Source organism: Delphinus delphis, chromosome 16 (genome assembly GCF_949987515.2).
Source record: "Delphinus delphis chromosome 16, mDelDel1.2, whole genome shotgun sequence".
NCBI lineage: Eukaryota > Metazoa > Chordata > Mammalia > Artiodactyla > Delphinidae > Delphinus > Delphinus delphis.
In genome coordinates this window covers 83,299,314-83,306,940 of record NC_082698.1, presented here as the reverse complement: position 1 = coordinate 83,306,940, position 7,627 = coordinate 83,299,314, and positions in this window count along the sequence as shown.

Sequence of the window (7,627 nt, the reverse complement as noted above, 5' to 3'; positions counted from 1 at the left end):
GAACGTTCCAAAGGACAGAACCAGAGAACATTCCCCTCCTCTCAGAACGTTCTACAGGACAGGACTACAGAACATTCCACTCCTAACAGAATGTTCCACACGACAAAACCTGAGGTTATTCCCCTGCTCTCAGAACGTTCTACAGGACAGGACAGGACTAGAGAACATTCTCCTCCTCAGAGAATTTATCACAGGACAAAACCAGAGAATTTTCCCCTCCTCACAAAAAATTCCACAGGACAGAACCAGAGAACATTCCCATCCTCACATGACGTTCCACAGGCCAGGACTAGAGGAATTTCCCCTCCTTGCAGTCCATTCTACAGGACAGAAGTAGAGTACATTCACCACTCACAGTTGTTCCACAGGACAGGACTAGAGAACATTCGTCTATCACAGAACGTTCTATAGGACAGGACAGGACTAGAGAACATTCCTCTAATCATACAATGTTCCACACACAGCACGAGAGGATATTCCCCCCCTCACAGGCATTCCACAGGACAGGACAGCAATAGAAAACATTCCCCTTTTCATGGAATCTTCCACACACAGGTATGGAGGGCATTCCCCTCCACACAGAGTGTTCCACAGGACAGAAGCTGAGAACATTCCCCTCCTCTCAGAAAGTTCTATAGGATAGGACACGACAGGACCAGAGGATATACCCCTCCTCACAGAACTTCCACTGGAGAGAACCTGAGAACATACCCTTCCTCTCAGAATGTTCCACAAGACACAACCTGAGAACATTCCCCTCTCCTCAAAACGTACGACAGGGCAGGACAGGACGGAGAACATTACCCTCCTCACAGAACATTCTATGGGACAGAACCAAAGAACATTCCCTTCTCACAGACGTTCACAGGACAGGACTAGAAAACATTTCCCTCCTCATAGAATGTTCCACACGACTGAAATTGAAAACATTCCCCTGCTCTCAAAACGTTCCACAGGACAGGACAGGACAGGACAAGACAGGACTAAAGAATATTCCCCTCCTCACAGAACGTCCCACAGGAAAGAACCAGAGAACTTTCCCCTCCTCACAGAACATTCCACAGGACAGGACAGGAATAGGGAACATTCCCTTCCTCACAGAATGTTCCACACACAAGACTAAAGGACATTCCCCTCCTCACAGAATGTTACACAGGACAGAACTAGAGAACATTCCCCTCCTCACAGAAAGTTCCACAGGACAGAGTAGAGAACATTCCCCTCCAAATAGAATGTTCCACACACAGGTCTAGAGGACATTCCCCTCCTCAGAGAACATTCCACAGGACTGGACTAGAGAACATTCCCCTCCTCACAGCATGTTCCACAAGAAAGAACGTGAGAACATTCCCCTCTTCTGAGAACGTTCTACAGGACAGGACAGAACTAGAGACATTTCCGTCCTCACCGAACGTTCCACAGGACAGGACAGGACTAGAGAACATTTGTCTCTCACAGAACGTTCTGAAGGACAGGACAAGACTAGAGAACGTTCCCCTCCTCACAAAACATTCACAGGACAGGAATAGAAAACATTCCCTCCTCACAGAACGTTCCACAGGACAGAACCTTAGAACAGTCCCCTCCTCTCAGAACGTTCTACAGGAGAGGACAGGACAGTAGAGAACATTCCCCTCCTCATAGAATGTTCCACAGGACAGAATGAGAGAACATTCCCCTCCTCACAGAACATTCCAGAGGACAGGACTAGAGAACATTCCCCTCCTCACAGAACGTTCCACAGGACAGACTCTTAGAACACTCCCTTTTTCTCAAAACGTTCTACAGGACAGGAGATGACTAGAGAACATTCCCCTCCTCACAGAACGTTCCACAGGAGAGAACCAGAGAACATTCTCCTACTCTAAGAACTTTCTACAGGACAGGACAGGAGTAGAGAACATTCCCTTCCTCACAGAACGTTCCACAGGATGGAACCTGAGAATATTCCCCTCCTCACAGACCGTTTACAGGACAGAACTGGAGAACAATCTCCTCCTCACAGAACGTTCCACAGGATAGAAACTGAGAACATTCCCCTCCTCTCTGAACTTTCTACAGGACAGGACAGGACTAGAGAACATTCCCCTCTTCATAGAATGTTACACAGGACAGAACCACAGAACATTCCACTCTTCTTAGAACATTCTACAGGACTGGGCAGGACTAGAGAACATTCCCCTCCTCACCGAATGTTCTACAGGACAGGAGAGGACTAGAGAACATTCCCCTTCTCAGAGAATGTTCCACAGGACGGAATATGAGAACATTCCCATCCTCTCAGAACGTTCTACAGTACAGGTCCAGAGAACATTCTCCTCCTCACAGAATGTTCCATAGGAAAGAACCTGAGAACATTCCCCTTCTCTCAGAACGTTCTACAAGACAGGACAGGACTAGAGACTTTCCCTCTTCACAGAACATTCCACAGGACAGGACTAGAGAACATTTCCCTCCTCGCAGAACGTTCCACAGGACAGAACCTGAGAACATTCCCCTCGTCTCAGAACGTTCACAGGACAGGACTAGATAATATTCCCCTCCTCAAGGAACGTTCCACAAGACAGAACCAGAGAATGTTCGCCTCCTCACAGAACTTTCCACAGGGCAGAACCCAAGTACCTTCCCCTCCTCACAGAATGTTCCACAGGACAGAACCTGAGAACATTCCCCTCGTCTCAGAACGTTCACAGGACAGGACTAGATAATATTCCCCTCCTCAAGGAATGTTCCACAAGACAGAACCAGAGAACATTCGCCTCCTCAGAGAACATTCCACAGGATGGGACAGGACTAGAGAACATTCCCCTCCTCACAGAATGTTCCACAGGATAGAACCTGAGAAAATTCCCCTCCTCACAGAACATTACACAGGACAGAACCAGAGAATATTCTCCTACTCACAGAACGTTCACAGGACAGAACCTGAGAACATTCCCCTCCTCAAGGAACGTTCCACAGGAGAGAACCTGAGAACATTCCCCTCATCTCAGAACGTTCTACAGGACTCAACTAGAGAACATTCCCCTCCTCACAGCTGATTCTACTGTCCAGTGTGGTTCCAGATGTTTGTCTATGTCCATCACATGTTACTAGTTCGTCCTTCTATTTATAGCCCGTTCACTTTTTCTTTTTTGGTTCTTTTGATGAATGGATGTTTTTGAATTTAATCAATCTTCTCTTTTTTTTATTGAGGGCCTTTTGTGTCTTTAGAAATTTCTTCCTATTTCTAGGTCATGAGGATATTCTTTTAAATGCTTTAGATTTCTGCCTTTCACATTTAGGCTTTATTTTACTTGGAGTTGATTTTCATGCATAGTGAGTTATGGGTCTAATTTTTTTTTTTTCCCTGTCGATTGCCAGTTGTCTTAGCAGGGTTGTACAAAATCTCTCCTTCCTCCCTTGCTGTGTGTGTCACCTTCACAGTTTCATATTTATTTCCTATTACCTTTCCTCTTTTCAATCAGTTTCAACGGTCTTTCAATGCTCATTACTCAGCCATAACTTCTAGTGCTCAGATTGTGAGTCCCCACCACCCCTCCCCACCATATCTAATGGATAATTTTGAATCCTTATCTTTTGTGAATTCTCAGTAGCACAGCTGACCATTACCGATTTTGAAGTATTTTCTCCCCTAGGCTTCTGGAACGGTACCCTCTCCTGTTTTTCTTCCTTTGTTGGCTGTAACTCCTTCCTGACCTTTAAATGTCAGGGAACATCAAGACGTAGTCCTAACCCCTGATCTCCTGGTTATCCTTGGTCATCTCATCTATTTGCAAGGTTTCCAATTCCAACTATATGCCAAGGATTCTTGCCCTGTCAGGGACTGATTCAGTGATTAGCAGGCCTAATCCAAATCGGAGAGGTTTGTTGGTGCTTCCAGAAATTTTTTTCCTTGTTCTTAAGAGCATGGAATGGAAAGTAAGGTCACATTCCCACTGGACATGAATATCTGGCCCTCGTTGCTGTTGGTAGCGCTCTGCACAGGAGACACACCTGACCTTTAGACTTTGTTATGTGAACCAATAAGATTCGTTATTTTTAAAGCCACTTGGAGTCCTATTTCTGTCCCACGTGGCAGAAAGCACTGTAATGAAGACAACTCCCGAATTAGCAGGTCGAGGCCCGATGTCTCCTGAGCGCCAGGCGTCTGTCCCTCTCTAAAGGCGTCTGACGTCTTCACTTGGTTCTCTCATAATCACCTCAAACTTAAGAGGCCCAAAAGTGAACTCGTTATCCCTTCCCCAACCTCCTCTTCCTCTAGTATTTTCATCACAGTAAGTGGCAATACCAGCTATGAAATCGCTCTTGCCAGAAACATTGGGGTCATCCATTATTCCTTTCTTCTTTTCTCCCATCCAACCCAGGACAAAGTCCAGCCAAATCCAGCTCTGAAATACTCACTGGACTTGTCCCCTTCTCTCCTTGCCCACTGTAGCCACTCTGGCCCACGCCGCCTGCCTCTCTCCCCTGCACGACTGCAATGACCCTAACTGCCCACCACCCTGCCCCCACTCTGTGTTCCTTCCAGCTGCCAGTGATTTCTTTTTAAATCAGTAGTTCTTTCACCCCAATGTGAGCTGGGGATCTGGGCACTTACTGAATGCCTCTGCTTCCAGGTTGGTCAGGAGCGGTCTTATCTGAGGCTCAGCCAGGCAGGATCTGCACCCAAGCTCAGCCGCGTGGCCTTTGGCAGAATTAGGTCCTCACTGGCTCTGGGTTGGAGGCTGCTCTCAGTTCACTGCCCGGGGGGCCACTCGGCAGGGCAGCTGGCTTCCACCACTCAGCTGTGCCCCGCAGTGCCTGACAGCCTGGGTTCAGTAATCGATGCCTAGTTATCCTGATGTTGAAGTGAGTTGCAGTTGTAAACGTGTCTGTATGCCTTCCTGTTGCCAGCAATATTAAGGTGGAAACCGGGCTGCATCCTTTCCCTGTTCTACACCCTTCAGTGGCTTCCATTCCAAACTCCTGTTGGTGCCTGACGCCATGCCAGTTACCCAAGCTCATGTCACGCTGTGGCATTCCTTACCTGCCCCACTGGACTTCCCTGAGTGTGCCCAGTTCTCTCCTGACTCTGCCTGGATAACTCTCACCTATCCTACAGGCCTCGGCTTAATTACTACTTCTCCGGATCCCTGGGTTTCTTCTTCCACCGCAGCCAGTACAGCACGCGCTACAGACTGAAAACATATATGTCTATATTTATGGCATCATTTGATCAATATCTGCCTCCCTCTCTAAAGTCAAGCCAGGGACTGTGTCAGTTTTGCTTACCACTGTATTTCCACCCACTAACATGATATCTGATTGTAACAGACACTCACATATTAACATAGAAAAATTGTTTTTGAATTTCAGTCAATCATAGGAGAGTATTTAAGTGTCCTTCAACGCGTGAAATTGACAGGGAACATTTGCATTCCTTAAGCTCCTCAGTGAAGATTTTCTGCTCCCCACAAAGCAGTTTGAGTCACTTGGCTACTATGCAGGTGACAATAATATGAAGTTTTGGTGTGGGCCGGGCATAGACATAATGGACACTTCTCTAAAACATGCAACTGAAAGACAAGTTGAAGTACAGACTAATCTTTTAATCCATGTACTTAATACCCATCTGGGCGACAGCAGAATCAGAAGCCTACATATGCAACAGGTTTTTTTTTTTTTTTTTTTTTAATACAACCAAGACATTTTAAATACGGGAATAAAATGAAAAACTAGGAATCATGGATACCCTTAGAAGCTGGATCTTGAACATAAAAGCTTTAAATTGGTTCCTGTTTTATGTCTTACATTACTTTCCTTTATCCTAATTTTCTCTCTTTTGGCTAGTCTATATTGCTAAATTACAGTCAGATTTTCTGAGCCTGTCAGTCTAAGAAATTTCAGCTGTTCCCCCGTCCCCCACCTTAAACACATTGCAGAGATTTACCATTGTGCTTCAAAATAAGTGAATATTCTGCGGTTTCTTTTAGCTATATATTAAGTTTTTTCTTACTAGCAGTTCCTGATCCTGCTGTTTCTACTGATTTATCTGGCAAAGGGAAGCATGAGTCTTGTAACTACTGCCAGGAACACTGTTACTAGAGACCTCAGGTCACTCTTTACCTGGTTCTGTGGGAATGAAGGGAGACAACAGCGTGGATGAAGCATGGACCCAGAGCCAGACTGCCCACTTCAAACTCTGGCTTCATCAGTTACTAGCTGTAATTGATGACACTTGGCAAGTGACTTAATCCATCAGTGCCTCAGATTCCTCGCCTGTAAAATGGGGATTATAAACAGCACTTAACCCACAGCGTTGTTATGGAGATAAGTTACTTTTCATAAAACCCTTGGAGCAGTTTCTGGTGGAGAGTAAGAGCCATATACACATGCTTGTTAAATAACTTATTTATACTCATATTTCCTTTTTGGAGAGTTTTTAAAAAATAAGTTCTTCTATCTTCAGGACTATACCCTCTAGCTAGAACTTGAGGGTTTGGAATATAGATCGTCTACATAACACACTTGAGACAGGTTGACTATTCCGTGCTGGGTACAGATACCACAGCTTTTCTGGGTATTTTAGGTACTTCACCTACGACATGGTAATATCTCTAGTCCTGTCTGCCTCACAGGATTGCTCTGAAGATAAGATAAAATAAAGCAGTACAAGAAAGCGACCTGAAGAGTGTGACCATGTTCTCATGCACCGTTGTGGACATAAGGACACATACACACCCTTATAATATTTCTAAGGGTTTGGGGAAGTAATGTGGGGTAATTCAACTATATCCCACATTAAGATTAGTTCACAAAAGGCCAACTATGCAGATCATTGAGAGCCTGAACTGAAATCACAAAGTGTATATGTGATTGGTAGTGATGGCCGACCAACCTAATGCACTTCTGCGTTTAATCAGAGAAATTCTGCATTAAAACACAAAAATGAAACCTAAAATCGGTGGTCCTTTCACTTCTGAGAAAGATTCAGCCCAATTTAGGTGTTTCATTGTCTCTAGCAATACACCACAAAACCCAACTTAAGAGCTCACTTATTACGGATGAGAACGCGCTTGAATTCTAGGCTCTGCCAGCAGACCATGTGAAAGGTGATGCTGCCTGGGTATGCCGCCAAACATTCTTTCTTACAATATCTGAAATATATGGAGTTTTATGAATAAGAAACATTTCCTGTTAATTAGGATCTTAGGCTCAAGTAAAAAAATTTTTTTGGCCTAGAATTCTAGTCTTCCCATTTAATTTCGTGATACATCTTGGTGTCCTTGCCAGAAAATTATGTTTTAAAGTACATTTAAAAAATTCTTGCATCATTTAAATCTTTGAATGAGTCCTTTATCTGGAATGGTTCAATAAATGGTCTGAGTAAATTAAATGACACCGTCCTTATGCCCCTTAGAGATTTTACAATGGGGTCTTTAAAGAAAACTGAAGTAGGATCTCACCAAAAAACTCTAGAGAGAAAAATGTATGTTGTCTCTGGCGAGCCACTGGCAAGTTTGGATATATAAAAAGTATTGTATGCTATCAATAATCCACGTGAATGCAAAGAGGAATGATTTGAAGCAAGCTGGACAGAATACAAGAGACAGGAGAGCAGCTCCCCGGGGAGTCCGGGCTACGT